The sequence below is a fragment of the Engraulis encrasicolus genome, chromosome 9, assembly GCF_034702125.1.
Source record: "Engraulis encrasicolus isolate BLACKSEA-1 chromosome 9, IST_EnEncr_1.0, whole genome shotgun sequence".
Classification (NCBI taxonomy): Eukaryota; Metazoa; Chordata; class Actinopteri; order Clupeiformes; family Engraulidae; genus Engraulis; species Engraulis encrasicolus.
Window position 1 is genome coordinate 7,456,862 of NC_085865.1, and position 15,000 is coordinate 7,471,861.

The following is a 15,000-nucleotide window of genomic DNA, read 5'->3' on the forward strand; positions in this document are numbered from 1 at the left end:
GGTGAGCTAGTCCTCTCCTGTTAGCACTCCCCGCTATAGAGTGCGTTACAATACGCGGCCTTGCCTCCTCCACTTGTGCTTGTTTCCTCGCAACCGCATCCTGGCCCCTCCTCCGTGGAGAAAGCGATAAAGTTTCCCAGCTGTCAGCCTAGCCACAACAACTTTTGAGGGACTGTTTTTCATTCACCATCCCAATTGCAAATGAGAAAAAGAGTTTACAATTGAGCTTTTGCAAGTATTCCAAGTGGGCCTTGAAATCATTTTCCAAAAATAATAATCATACTTTGGTGTGTGTTGTTGTTGATTTATTTGAGTTTATTCTTAATTGGGTCAGAGGTGGGCCCCAAAATATTTTGACAATTTCGAGTGGGCCCCAAGGTCAGCATAAAGCAATCTGCTAATGTATAGTATAGTACTCTGTTGATGTTTTCCAACTCCCATTGTCATTGTGACACAGCACTCCACAGCACACAAGTGAACACTGCACACTGCACACAACAAAATTGCATTTATGCCCTCAGTGGCGCCCCATGGGGAGCAGTGCGGTGGGACGGTACCATGCTCAAAAAAGCCCTCTAAAAAAATAAGCAAAAAATATAGTGTTTTAGGTGAAAAATTGCTTATTTTGAGCAAAATAATCTGCCAGTGCAGCGAGCAAATTGGACTTGGTAAGAATTCTTAAAACAAGAAAATAATATCTAAGTGGTAGGCATAGAAAAACACTTGAAACAAGTATAAAAATCTTATTTTTCTGTTGCTTGTTAAGATTTTTTTTCCTATTTTAAGCAATTTCTTCTCCTTTATTAGTCATTATTGCTTAGAATTAGATGTCATCCAAGAAATTATTGCTCAAAACAAGCATACAATACGCTTAAAACAAGGCAAATTTACTTGTTTCCAGCTCATTTAAAGTCTTAAAACTAGTCTGATTTTCTTAGCTAGAATACTTATTTTCTCATGTAGAATTAATATCTTGTTTAGGTGTATGAGAAAAATATACTTGACAAGAACGTCAAAACATTTCTTTTATTAATATTTCATCAGCTGGACAAACATGCAGTCAAACGATAATAAAACACCAAAATCTAGACAATATAATCGTATGATTAAACAGAAATTAAACAGAAAACCTGAAATTATCAGTGTACTGTACCACATTCATTTATGTGGCCTGTTCAGAAATGTCATCTTTTTCATGAATGCTTACAACCACCAGCAAATTCTAAGTAATGTCATAATCGCTTGGGCAAATGAATAATAGTGGGGTCCTCTGCATGTTAATCCACCATTTTGAATGCAGTCAGATATCTCTGGCCGAAAAACATACTCTCAACAGAACAGTATGTGTCTATTTACTCACTTATTTACTTAGACATTCATGAAAAAGATGTTATTTGTGAATGGACATTTTAGAATTAACTGCCCACAGGAGCACTTTTGACTCTTTGATTCTTTCCCAAAGTGGGGGAGGAGAGGGAGAGAGAAATGTTTTCAATTATGATATCAATGTGTCCATGAAGTGCTACTGAGGCGTTATTACGCCTTTCATTATAGTGCTCATCTTTTAATCTGCATAGAAAATGCTTAGAAAAAAACCCTCAATGATACTCAATGCCATGCTGAGCTAAGATAAGGACAAAAAAATCATCAACTCAGATCAGAGAACAGCACAGAAAAATATGCATAGAAATGTGATGCATTGTCCTTTTATGCAATGGCTTAGAACCTGAGATTGCCAGTGTCCAACATATTTTCTGTAGTTTATAGTGATTGAACCTTTTGGGCATATTTTCCAAATTCACCAGAACATATATTTCAGTTCATCTGGATACTTAAAATTGTAAATCCAAATCCACAGAGTTGAGATTGAGGGTATATACCGGTAACCGAGTCCAAAGAGCATCACACATGCGCAAGAGATGCTCCGAGTTCACTGTACAGCTCCATGCCTTGTATCACAGTCTCTGGCACGGGATGTTCCTTGCAAACCATATACGTAGATGTGCAGTCTGCCTTTGGATCACTTCGCCACTCTAGTCCTGATGGTGGAAAAAGAAAATGCAGAAAGCTTAACACTGTGCACACACTTTTTATGTAGCTTTAATGGCACTAAATGTAAAAATGCTGATGTCTAGTGAATGACAACCATGGCCACTAATACGGGGCATTTAATAGTGTGCTTGTCAGTGATATGCAGATGCCATTTATCGCGTGCTCTCTTTATTGGGGTGCAGATCGTTTGTGAACATCATAAACAGAACTGTTCAAAATTCAGAGTCAGTGAACCTAGAGGTGGGCCATGCGTCTCCCACACCTAATGTCTGACCTTCTAATACCTGATACCCAACTTCATTATATTGTTTGCAACTCAAACACAATGTTTCCATTAGCTGTTGGAGCCATGAGTTATCCTACCTTCCTTCTGGCAATGCCTCCATTCTCCTTGACAACCTCCAATATGCTTCCTCAAGTATATGCCAGGCACAGGAGCTCTGCATTAACCTGTCAAAGACACAGTACAAGAAAATTGTCAGGCCCAGTTGTGTTGTGCTTCCTGTCTGTCCTGTGACTTGTGACTATGTCTTTCTATCTCTGGGCCTGCAGGTGGGGCAACACCTGTGGTCAAGCCACAAAGACATCCTACAGGACAGACATACATCAACACTTAAATACTATCTGTTATGACATAATGTACCACCATACTTACTTCACTCAATGTCAGCAACGCAGGCCATGCGGTGTAGACTGCCAGCGTATCTTAGACAAGCCTTTTGCACCTATGACAAAACACATAATTAGAGTGCTGGAGTTGATGTAACAGAAATTACAAGATAAGATGAGGGCTAACATCACAATGGCATTGACTGACTTCCTGTAAAACCTAAGTTGAGACCAGGGGTCAAGGAGAGTGGAGTAGCCTCAATCAAATATAATCTGCCATATCAAATAGCCTATGTCACTGCATAGATGTTGACTGACGCATGTTGTTGGATTACCAATGATTTTGCATCCTCAAGCAACTCCACACCATGCATGAAACACCACTTCTTGTTGTCTATGGCAAGCAAGTCAGGTACATCTTCACCACTTTTTAGACTGGGGAATATTGTCACCATTTAAAAATATTGGTAAATAACGTGACTACAGCCACTTAAGACAGCGTGAAATTAAAAGTTAATTAAAATATTTTTCACCATATCCATGTTTCATACAATACAAAATAACTGTTGACACCATGCCAACATGAAAATGACAGCTAATTGGCTAAAAAATATGTTTATCCTCATTTTGCTTTGGTGTAAGTAAAGTGTTCAAGCAGAGGGTAAAGTGTAAAACAATTGAACATGGACATAAATCCTACCTTTTACAATGACTGTCTTCAAAGTCACATCTTCCACTCGCACAGGGGGCAACCATCTGTCAAGTTGAAAAACAGAGGTGAACCTTTTCTCACAATATCGGCAAACATGGCTTTTCAAAGGTGATATTCAGGACTGGCCAATAGTGACGCCCATTACAAAAAATAAGATACATATTTTGAGTAACATGTGGGGCATTACAGGGCAATAGCAAGCTAGAGAGCAATAGCTAGCTGCTAAGCTAAACAGCAGCAGGTGTTAAACTATGATTAAAATAATTATGCTAGTAATTTACACTTCAGACTGGATAAACCTTAAGGCAACTTTTTTTTTTACTCCTGAAGATGTTGCACAAGATAAGCTAGCCTACTGTTTAAGAGTGTATATGTGAATGCAAGACAAACAGCTTGTCAGATCACACAGCATGATCTAACAATCGTATCACTTAACTTTCCATACAGACAAAAACGCCAAAAACATCACAATAGCGTAGTATAGTTCACAAATGACTGTAATAGTGTCTTAATACAAGCATATTGCCAAAGATGACAAGGATTGAAACGGATTGTGAAACTTACCCGGCTGAAAACGATTGCCTCAATTTCAAAGCAGGAGACCAACTGACGAACAGGAAGTGACGTAATTCCATTTCCGGTTTTACTCTTTGGTGTTTTTTGTTTTTGTTTGTTATCCCACCTGAATTACAGCATGAATTTCACATATATAGTTTTGATTTATGTAAAATATATCTGTACCAATAAGGTAACAACTTGGTGCCAGCAGGAAGAAGATAAATACCGTCAATGAAAATGTGTTTCGACAATAGGCGATTCATTTCTTACTGCCACCTACTGTTCTGGAGTGTGATGTGCATGTCAGTTAATATTATGAGCTTTTTTCAAGTGCATACATTATTTGTTTAGGCCTAGATTATTTGTTTAAAAGTTCATACGCGGACAGTTCAAATGGTGTTTATATGATTTCAATGAATCATTTTTCCATTTTATAATAATATTCCTTAAATGTATGTATACATATTTCTTAATATTTACCAGGACCCAGAAACATTTTTTGAGTGTGCCTTAAAAATGAACACAAAAAAACCTGTTGCCCTTACTGTTGCAGTTGTGCAACAGGAAATAAAATGTGCATTGAAGCACTTTATTTTGTCAAATCATATTGATCTAGATGTTATAACTTCCACTTTTGTTTTTATCAGACCATGCTATACATCTTATCATAGAATTAAGTGAAATAACTCACAACCTTTTTTGCTCTGATGACGGAAACTTTACAAAAATTGAGACAGAGCAGCATCTTAAAAAAGTAGCATCCTGAACAACAACATGCCCCCTAAACAACATTTTATGGAACATTTACCTTCACACTGGGTACTTTGATGAGACACGTGTGCATGAGGTTAGAGTCAAAGCATTATTTGTTTTATTCTAAATTTCTAAATTAAATTAGGCCTATAAAATGTCTGCAAATGTCTTGTAAATCAAAGCAAAATGGCCCTGCCATGGGCAACCGGTAGGGCACTCGTCTACCGTATGGCCGACCCGGGTTCGATTCCCGGTTCGGGTCATTTGCCGACCCCTCCGCATCTCTCCCCCCATTCGCCTCCTGTCCACCTCTCAAACTGTCCTGTCAGTTACAAAAAAGTTGTAAAAAAGACGAAAAACAATCTTAAAAAAAAAAATCATAGCAAAATTGTCGAAAGTAGCCTACCCATCAAACAAACAGTATATTTGCTCATGAAAAAGCATTGGGCCACACATCAGCGGTATCAAGGCGTCAGAGGCATATGTCAGTTCAAAGATTAGATTTTTTGAATATCATCTCTGAAATGGATGTTTCTTGGTAACAATTAGGAAAGACCATAATCACAGAAATGGGACTCCCTATTTTTTTTTTTAATATAAGGGCAGTCATGGGTGAGCGGTTAGGGCGTCAGACTTGCATCCCAGAGGTTGCTGGTTCGACTCCCGACCCGCCAGGTTGGTGGGGGGAGTAATCAACCAGTGCTCCCCCCCATCCTCCTCCATGACTGAGGTACCCTGAGCATGGTACCGTCCGCACTGCTCCCCATGGGGCGCCACTGAGGGCTGCCCCCTTGCACGGGTGAGGCATAAATGCAATTTCATTGTGTGCAGTGTGCAGTGTTCACTTGTGTGCTGTGGAGTGCTGTGTCGTAATGACAATGGGAGTTGGAGTTTCCCTGGGCTTTCACTTTTCACTTATATGTGTTATTGATTCATCTACAGTATATTTTGCTGTGAATATCAAGAGTTTGACACATTGAGATGGGATACAGATTTACAATCATGAAATTGCTATGCCAAATGCTGCACAGACAACAGAAATGTCAAAGCTATGAATCATGAATGGAAATCTCAATGGCCCTATTAATTTGTATGCTATCACAGTTGATTAGCTAGAATATCTTAGTGAGATCGAGCCAGTTCTTAAAACAGGTTCATTTGGATTGTCTTATTGTCTTGAAACAAGTAAAAATGTACTCACAGTCTAATTGTTAATGCGACTCTGTCAGTATGTGTTCTATTTTAAGAAAAAAGCTGCTCAGAACTAGTTTTATTATCTAGGTAGGATAAAAAAGATTAATTTTCTTGAAACAAGTCAAATAATTTTAACAATAGTCAGTCTTACCAAGAAAATACATTCAAAAACAAGTGTAATGAGAACAAAATGCTGAATTCAAGTATATTACACTTGTACAGATTTTCGTTTTTTGCAGTGCAGTCATGGAGGAGGATGGGGGAGAGCACTGGTTGATTACTCCCCCCACCAACCTGGTGGGTCGGGAGTCGAACCGGCAACCTCTGGGATGCAAGTCTGACGCCCTAACCGCTCACCCATGACTGCCCTGTACTGTACATGTACTGTACTGTATATAGTTATCTGAAATATAATCATCAAGGAGACACCTGATACAGTGAAAAAGTATAGTACTGGATTTTCATTTGCCCTCACATTACAACTCTTATAGTCCTTGGCAAGCGGAGATATGGTAGGTGTCACTGTCCAGCCAACCTACCCATAGAGCTTGAAAGTCCCGCCCCTTAGTTCTGCATTTCACGGGACCTAAGCTGACCATCTAACAACATGGTAGCGAGTAAATATCTGCTGATCTCAGTCATTATATGCGCTGTGCTACAAATATGCTGTTTAAGAGGCTAGATAAAGATTATTCATGCAGAAGTATCAATGTTTTGTTCCGCGGCCGTCTGCATGAAAAATGTGAAGAAACACAGCTTTCTAAAAAGTTTGGGGGTTCGTACGAAAAAATAAATAAAAATATCAGAAACAACATATATGGAGCTTGTGGCGCAACTGGATTACATGCTACGATAATGGCTAAAAACGCTGTTGAGGTCCCATGAAACGGGGGAAGTGACGTCACTTCTATTCAGAACACGAATGGGGCGAAGGAGGGGGTGAACAATGACACCAGCCTGATTATCATCGACTTTAAAATTTCTTCCGAGACTTGGTCTGACCAAGAGAGCATAACAATGAACATTTCCCAAATGCCATGGTTGACCCTCCTCCCTTGGTTTGATAATGGTTGTTTGCTTCCCGACAAAGTGGGAGGAGTTCCCGATTTTTTTGGGAGCTCAGAAATGATATGTGTATTGCTGTTGGCCTGACTAGAAGCAACGCTGAAGATGTTGTGTCACTAGGAGGGTACGGCCTGGCTCCAATGACATTAGTGATATCCAAATGTTTTACATTTAATATACCTCCAAACCATTCAAGCCTCAACAGAGTTCACCCCATGGCTGCATCGGCCATATGGCATACAGGCCAATTGCCCGATGGGCTGTGTGATTTTTGGCCTGACCTCACGCTCAATGGTATCAGTCCTCATGTTGCTACAGAGACCTCTCCAAGACAATTTATCAAAGATATAAATAAAGCATTTTGGCTGTTGAGGTCAACGTGGCTCATATTGGATCATTTTAATGACAGCATGCTTCATTGCCTATCTGGATGCCTGCTGGGCTAGTCTCCGCTGAAAATGCCCGACCCCCTTTGGAAAGAGTTCATTTACTGATATTTCAAACCCAGCTATTCATTCGTCACTACATCTGTATGTGGTGACCCACTAAATGAAACAGACAAGACAGAGATATGAAAAGCACCCTTGAAACCACTTGTCAGTTGCTCTATTCCATTAGAAAACAATTGAATTGAAGCACTTGGCAGAGAAAAATGTCAGTCTGAATGGTAGAGACAGATAGAGAAATAGGGAGGGAAAGAGAGAGAGAGAGAGAGAGAGAGAGAGAGAGAGAGAGAGAGAGAGAGAGGGAGAGGGAGAGAGAGATGGAAAGAGGTGTATTTGTGGTGAGAGGCTGTGGCCTGTGCCATCCATCGTGATCTCCTGATTAAATCTGCAGGTGACAGAGGCAGTGGAGAGTGCTGCATGGAGGCATATGGGGCTGTCATAATTAACACAGAGCTCATTACTTCTCCTGCCAAGGATTAATGACCAACGCACACATCTCTGTGAGTTTGAGGGTGTGCACTCGTGCATGCGTGCGTGTGCGTGTGCGCGCGTGTGCGTGTGCGCGCGTGCGTGCATGCGCGCGTGTGTGTGTTGGTTGGCAATGAGTTGTGATGGTGGCTGGAAGACAAATTGAGTTGCAGGTCTGGCTCTCTTTGTCTGTCCCCCCGGCTCATTCTTACCCTCCATTTTAATCTCAGCTCATGTCTCACTCTAATCCATTTCCCACCGAAGCCACAGCATACTCAAGCCACAATAGCATCACTGTCCACTAGAAGCCTTACACTGTATATCCACTATTTTGTATTATTTTAAATGTGTTCTTCATTTATTATCTGTACAAAAAGGAGACAATCCGCACACTTCAGATCTTTTTTGTGCAAAGCTTTACTTGACTTAATTCATTATACAAAACAATCAGTACTACTGGTCCGTTTCCATAAGTATAGTATGTGTATGATAAATCATTTAATAGCCAACTTTAATGCTGAAACGATTTTTTTTTTTTTTTAAAATAGTGATTTATAAATTAAATGTAAAAAAAAACTATGAAAAGTGGAGATACAAGTTTTCTGCCTGACAGCAATGATGATATGAAACTTATACATCCCCATTCATCCAGTTCATGGGTGTGTGAAAGCATCTCATCTTTCATACAAAATTACATTTTGTCAGACCTGGTATTATTGTATGATGATCAATCAATCAATCAATCAATCAAGAGTTTATTGTCATTGTCAAAAAGGCAACGAAATTGTGTTTCGGGTACAATACTTAGTAGCAGCAAAAAACTAATACAAAGTTTAGTACACCTGGGACGACTGCGCACTGCGCGCATCCACCTTCACAAATCTTGGTTTTAGACAAGTGTTAGACAACATTGGGTAAGACAACTGGGTATGATGGAGACCAGTTGTATGACTGGACCTCGTACTGTATTGTATGATGATGGAGACCAGTTGTATGACTGGACCGCTCTAGAGGTGAAGCTGTAGGTTATTCTACCCATTACGTGTCAAAAGGGTCAAATGAGTCACTCTGTTGAAGTGTGAATTGGATTGACAATATGTGATGAGTGAGTGTCACGGCTGGATTGGCCCTATGGCATACAGTGAAAATAAAGGTGGAATGTCCACTGCTTCCGTTTTTCTTTTGCTTTTTTTATTTTTCTATGTGAACGTTTTCGAGCGGTGTGCTCTTCGGGACCAGTGTGAGGACATTCCAACTATATTTTCATAGTATTTAATTTTTTGTCCTGCACTTGCATCTTGGATGAGCGCACCACTACTTCTCTTCCAATGGCATACAGGGCATTTACCCGGTGGACTGTGGATGATTTTGGCCGTAGTCTTTTGTAGCGATCTGAGAAGGCATTTGCCATGCTGGAGGGGCCTGGATTTCAAGGGGCTTGTGGGGGGCCAGAACCTTTCTCGTCCAAGGGTCGCATCTGGCCCCAGGGCTGCTATTTGAATAGCCCTGCCCTCCTGCCCTACAAAATTGATTCTCATTGAGATGTGAATTGGAGCGTAGTAGAAATAGATACACTGGTTTGGTCCCAAAAGACGGTAGCCCCTGAAGCCAATGACTTCACTGTTGGTTGAAAAGTACTTCACTACAACATTTCAATGCATGTTACTACCTATGTCATTACAGACAAGTCTGTAGTAACTTGTTACTATTTCACCATTCCTATTCTATTCTAAAAAAAAAAAAACGTAAAAAAAAAAAAAAAAACCTAAACGAGCAGTCATGTATTAATTAAGTCCATAGAGATGCAGACAAGGCCGCTGACAGCTTTGACCAGGCTTGGGACAAAATCATCAGAAAGACAACACCCCCCCCCCCCCCCCAAATACATTACATAGCATTACATTGCATTTGGCAGACGCTTTATAACCAAAACGACTTTCAAAAGAGGACATAATCAAGCCAACATCAGTGCACAGGAAATATACAGAACAACAAGTGCAGTTACAGAGGGGTTAGTTTTTTTTTGTTTGTTTTTTTAATTAATAAAGAGTACACACACAGCACACACACAAACACATACACACACACACACACTGAAACTAAACTAAACTAGACAAAACTAAACTAAACTAAACATTATGTCAAGAGTCTGCCCTGGGGCTAGGCCAGCTCAAGCATTAGTTTAGTAGCTCCTCTCGAAAGAGGAAGGTCTTTACTTTTTTCTTGAAGGCTGCTTAGTCTTGCTGCCTCTGGGAGACCGTTCCACCACTTGGGTACAACAATGGAGAACAGCCTTGACTGGGAGTACCTAGAGCGACTGGTCAAGACTGTTCTCCGTTGTTGTACCCAAGTACAAGTCCAAAATACATAGGCCTACAATGTTAAGAGAACCCCCTCTCTCCCTCTGGGCCCAGGACAACTGACCCCTTTCCCTTTGCTATTCCAGCGGTCATGTTCTCATTCGCCATACAGATACAGACATCCTGATTCTGAAGAGCAGATATACCCCTTGCATACCGACTCGAGGCTGAGACATCTACTTAAGGAGATAATGCACAATTCAATGAAACAGAGATATTGTGCAATTCAATAAAACTTTCAGGTTTTTTTTATTCTGCTGTGTAAATGTTATTATTCAAGCCCAAGGGCAGGCCAAGGGTTAGCATCTAGCAGTGTAGGATGAGGAGAAAGGGAGAATACTGAAAAATGCTTCAGTTACACAGTGTGTAATGCACACGCACGCACGCACGCACACACACACACACACGCACGCACGCACGCACACTCACCGTGAGTGCGGACCCGTGGTAGGCCAAAGTGTGTGTGTAAGTGTGTTATATGACTCCAAGTGGTGAACTGTGTGTCTGAAAGTAACCGCCAGTAAAGTCCACTGAAACTGATCTACTGATGGAATGCATGCATGCACAGGCACACACACACACACACCCACGCACGCATGCACGCACGCGCACACACACACACACACACACACACACACACACACACACACACACACACACACACACATGCACGCACGCACGCACAAACATAGACGCACACAACATGAATTCTACTGTAGCACTATGAATGTCATTCTGTTCCGACAGCTCCATTTGCTGGTATAAGGCCCTGTAGAGCACCAGGCCAGCTCTCACAAAGTAAGGCCCTTTTCACTGCATCTAATCTGAGCTTACATCTCACCTCTGTGTTTCATCTGAGCTTACATCCAGAGGCGGACTTTCCATTAGGCAAACTTGGGCAATTGCCTAAGGCCCCCGATCAAATCTGACCTCCCTAGGGGCCCCAACTGGCACACCTGTCGTGGTAAACACACAACAACGTGGGCTTGATCTTAATTTGTCACTTATGTAAATTAATCAAAGATATGAGTGATACAAAGCACAAAAATGTAAGAATTTTATGTCTGTGTAATGACGTTTCAGGGCCCCATGTTTATATTTCACCTGGGGCCCCAAAGTAGTTAGATCTGCCCCTGCTTAGATCTCACCTCTGTGTTTCGTCTACCGTGCCAGAAAACCATTTTCACCAATGTAGGTGGGTGCAGGTTATTGAATTGGAAAGTTTGCGGACATTGCTGGACTAGAGTTTGCTTTTAAAAGCATAGATGTCATAGATCAGAGAGGAGAGGAGAGGAGAGGAGAGGAGAGGAGAGGAGAGGAGGTCTGTCCTCTTTGGCTGCCCTGTCTTTTAGCACCGCTCACTCCACTGTGCCCTTCTACTATGCAGGACATCACAATACTACAACTCCACATCACAATACTACAACTCCACATCACAATACTATATCGTAGACTTACTGTATCTGTCAACACGCACCGCACGAATAGACCAAGTGCGTCGTGAGTGATTCCCGCGACGGAAGTGATTGACCTTGTATTGAGTCGTGGCAGACAGGAGAGACACAAGCGATTCGGGCGACTACACTGCCCTGCAAACGCAAAGTGCACATATTTTGCCAAAATTGAGTTTAGACTGAAAATGGTTAAATATTACACCTCTTGTATCTTGTGACAGAGACTTATTGTCCAAATGTGTCCCGTTTTAGAGATACTGTTATGACAACATATGCAGTAACTGGAATATCTAACCTAATACCAACACTTTGAAGGCATTTTTCTCAGTTTCAATGTTGACGTAGTTACTGCACTTGGCCTTTGTAGGGCAGTGTAGTGATGATTCGCGTGACTAGAGCTATAATGCGATTCTGTTACAGCCGCCACAGCCAATGGGGATGTTGGAATGCTGGCATTCTGCTTTTAACGGACATAGTCTAGTCGCTTCTATCGAGCGTATCGCTCTTGCTGCACAGCAGTGATTCTCTGTCGCTTGAATCTTGTGGCGGCTCAACTATTCGTCCAGTCGTTCTTCTTCATCCTTCAAACTGGACATGTCCACGATGCTCCTTGAAAATAGAATTCGAGTCTATTGTCCTGCCCGGACTAGGGATGTAAATAAAAAACAATGAAATGTATCGATGTATTGGAAGTATCGACCGGAGATTTAATCCAATCGCATCGTATCGTGGGGCATTTTTAAGAATCAAAAAGAATTGAATCGCTGGCCCCTGTGCAATGCCCTAGCTCCATAACACAATAGTAGTGGAAAAGTAATTGAAAAAAAAACGAATCGCATCGTATCGTGGGGAATTCTTAAGTATCGGAAAAAATCGAATCCCTGATTTAAGAAATCGATACCGAATCGTATCGTCATGAGGGCCCCTAGCGCGGACGTCCGCGTTCAATGAACGGGCTCTATTGAAAATGAATGGCTGCTGCCCGCGGATAGAACGTGGACGCTGACTGTGCAATGTGAAAGGCAGCACGCGAACCTCTCAGACTCGCGATGCTCCCGGACACGTTAAGGGAACGTGAATATCAAGGACTGTTCTCGTCCTCGCGTCCTGTATCCATGGCTGAAGTGCCCTTGAGCCAGGCACCTAAACCCACCCCACATTGCTCCAGGGACTGTAACCAATACCCCTGTACTAAATAACTGTAAGTCGCTTTGGGTAAAAACATCAACCAAGTGCAATATAATGCAATGTGAGATGAGACGGTCAGGTCTAGCCTGTTGCCCTGGAAACAGCTGTGCCTGTGCTGTCTTTTGTTTGTCTTTTTTTCCTCCTCTTTTTTCCCCTCGTCCGTCGTTGTTATCCATCATCCCTTGTGTTTTCTTTCTTCAGCCAGTGATGGTCTTAGTGGCCGGCGTGCTGTACGGGCCCTTTAACTCTCGTTCTTCACACTCAGATGAGCACACAGACGCGAAACTGAGTCAGAAACTCGCGCACACACACACACACACACACGCACACCACACACGCTTGAGTTACTGTACACACTGCTTACACGAACACACACCACAGATTCAGACACACACACACACACACACACACACACACACACACACACACACACACACACACACACACACACACACACACACACACACACACACACACACACACACACACACACACACACACACACACACACACACACACACACTCTTGAGTCAGAGCATCCAATTACATGCTCAATTCCTCCGGGATTAAGAGACAACGCAGCAACAGCCACATCAGCATGTGGAACAGGTTTTTAATGTGTGTGTGTGTCCATTTGTGTGTGTGTGTGTGTGTGTGTGTGTGTGTGTGTGTGTGTGTGTGTGTGTGTGTGTGTGTGTGTGTGTGTGTGTGTGTGTGTGTGTGTGTGTGTGTGTGTGTGTGTGTGTGTCCATTTGTGTGTGTGTGTTTGTGTGTCCATGTGTGTGTCGGTGTTTGTATGTGTGTGTGTGTGTGTGTGTGTGTCTGTCTGAATCTATGGTGTGTGTTTGTGTAACTAGTGTTTAAAGTAACTCAAGCGTGTGTGTGTGTGAGAGAGAGAGAGTGTCTGACTCAGTCTTGTGTCTGTGTGTTCATCTGGTGTGTGAAGGCAAGTAAAAGGGCACTTACACTATGTGCCTGTGTCTGTGTGTGTGTCCATCTGCATCAGTGAGTGTGAGCGTGTGCGTGCGTGTGTGTGTGTTTCTTTGTGTGTGTCCTTGAAGGGGCTCCAGGTAGGATTAAAAGTTTGATTAATCACTGTCAGCCGACCGTTATGTGAATCATTAGTAAGTGAACGATGACTCTCGCGACCACTTCCACGGTCTGCTGTCAGAAAACCCCGAATGCAACGTTTTTGACAGAGCAGTCCGAACGAGTGTCGTAGGAAACACTTTTCATACAAAAAAATCGCTTTACATACCGTATTCGGATTTGTATCAACTGCTGACATTCCGTGATGAAAAACAATCTCAGAGCAAGTTCATTTGAACAGCCTTTATTCATTACGGTGTAGATTTTGAGACAGGCATGCCACGGGCACCGCGCAAGCAACCTTGTGCCCCTTTAACTTCTCCTTCATTAACAGACTGAGGTCAAGAGTGCATTACTATATGCGACCTTGCCTCCTCCACTTGTGCCTCTTGTTTCCTCGTACCAGGAAGTGATATGTCATGATGACATCACTGACAGCAGCATTATATTTCAATATCTTGCAAAAGCTCAATTGTCAAAGTCTTTTTCTCATTTGCAATTTGGATGGTGAAGGAAAAACAGTCCCTCAAAATTTGTTGTGGCTAGGCTGACAGCTGGGAAACTTTAGCGTTTTCTCTACGGAGGAGGGGCCAGGAGGCGGGGCGAGGGCGAGGCCACAAGCACAAGTGGAGGGAGCAAGGTTGCATATTGTAACGCACTCCAAGTGTGTGAAACTGATGGGCCCATCTCACGTTTTTCCAGTAAACCCAAAATGTTTGTGTCAGGGCAGGGGGTGCAGGCTACACATCATGATATTGCACCCATACGATGTTACATTGAATTACATTGAATTACATTACATTCACATTTAGCAGATGCTTTTGACCAAAGCGACTTACAAGGATGACATTTAACCTATTGTGTCCTGGAGCGACATATACGTTGCATTCAGGTTCTTGATATTTGAGCTGTTTAGATAAATATTACGTTAGAGCTGAATGAACACCTTCTAGTGCAACAGAAAGGTTATAGCATGTAAATGCAACTTATTTCATGTTTTTATGTTCTTCGGAGGCTGAGATATTTAGGTTTTAATAGGGAGGGGACACCTT

The 15,000-nt window shown here is 42.0% G+C and overlaps 1 protein-coding gene and 1 long non-coding RNA gene across 2 annotated transcripts in view; one reads left to right on the forward strand and one right to left on the reverse strand.

Moving 5' to 3' along the window:
- The window catches only part of grik4 (glutamate receptor, ionotropic, kainate 4), a 327,283-nt gene that overhangs the window by 114,659 nt on the left and 197,624 nt on the right, over positions 1-15,000 (forward strand). The window lies entirely within an intron of this gene.
- On the reverse strand, positions 2,534-4,040 carry LOC134454955 (uncharacterized). Its single transcript, XR_010035949.1, has 3 exons — positions 3,938-4,040; positions 3,362-3,417; positions 2,534-2,777 (listed from the first exon to the last, which is right to left on the reverse strand). It is a non-coding gene; the product is annotated as an uncharacterized LOC134454955 (long non-coding RNA).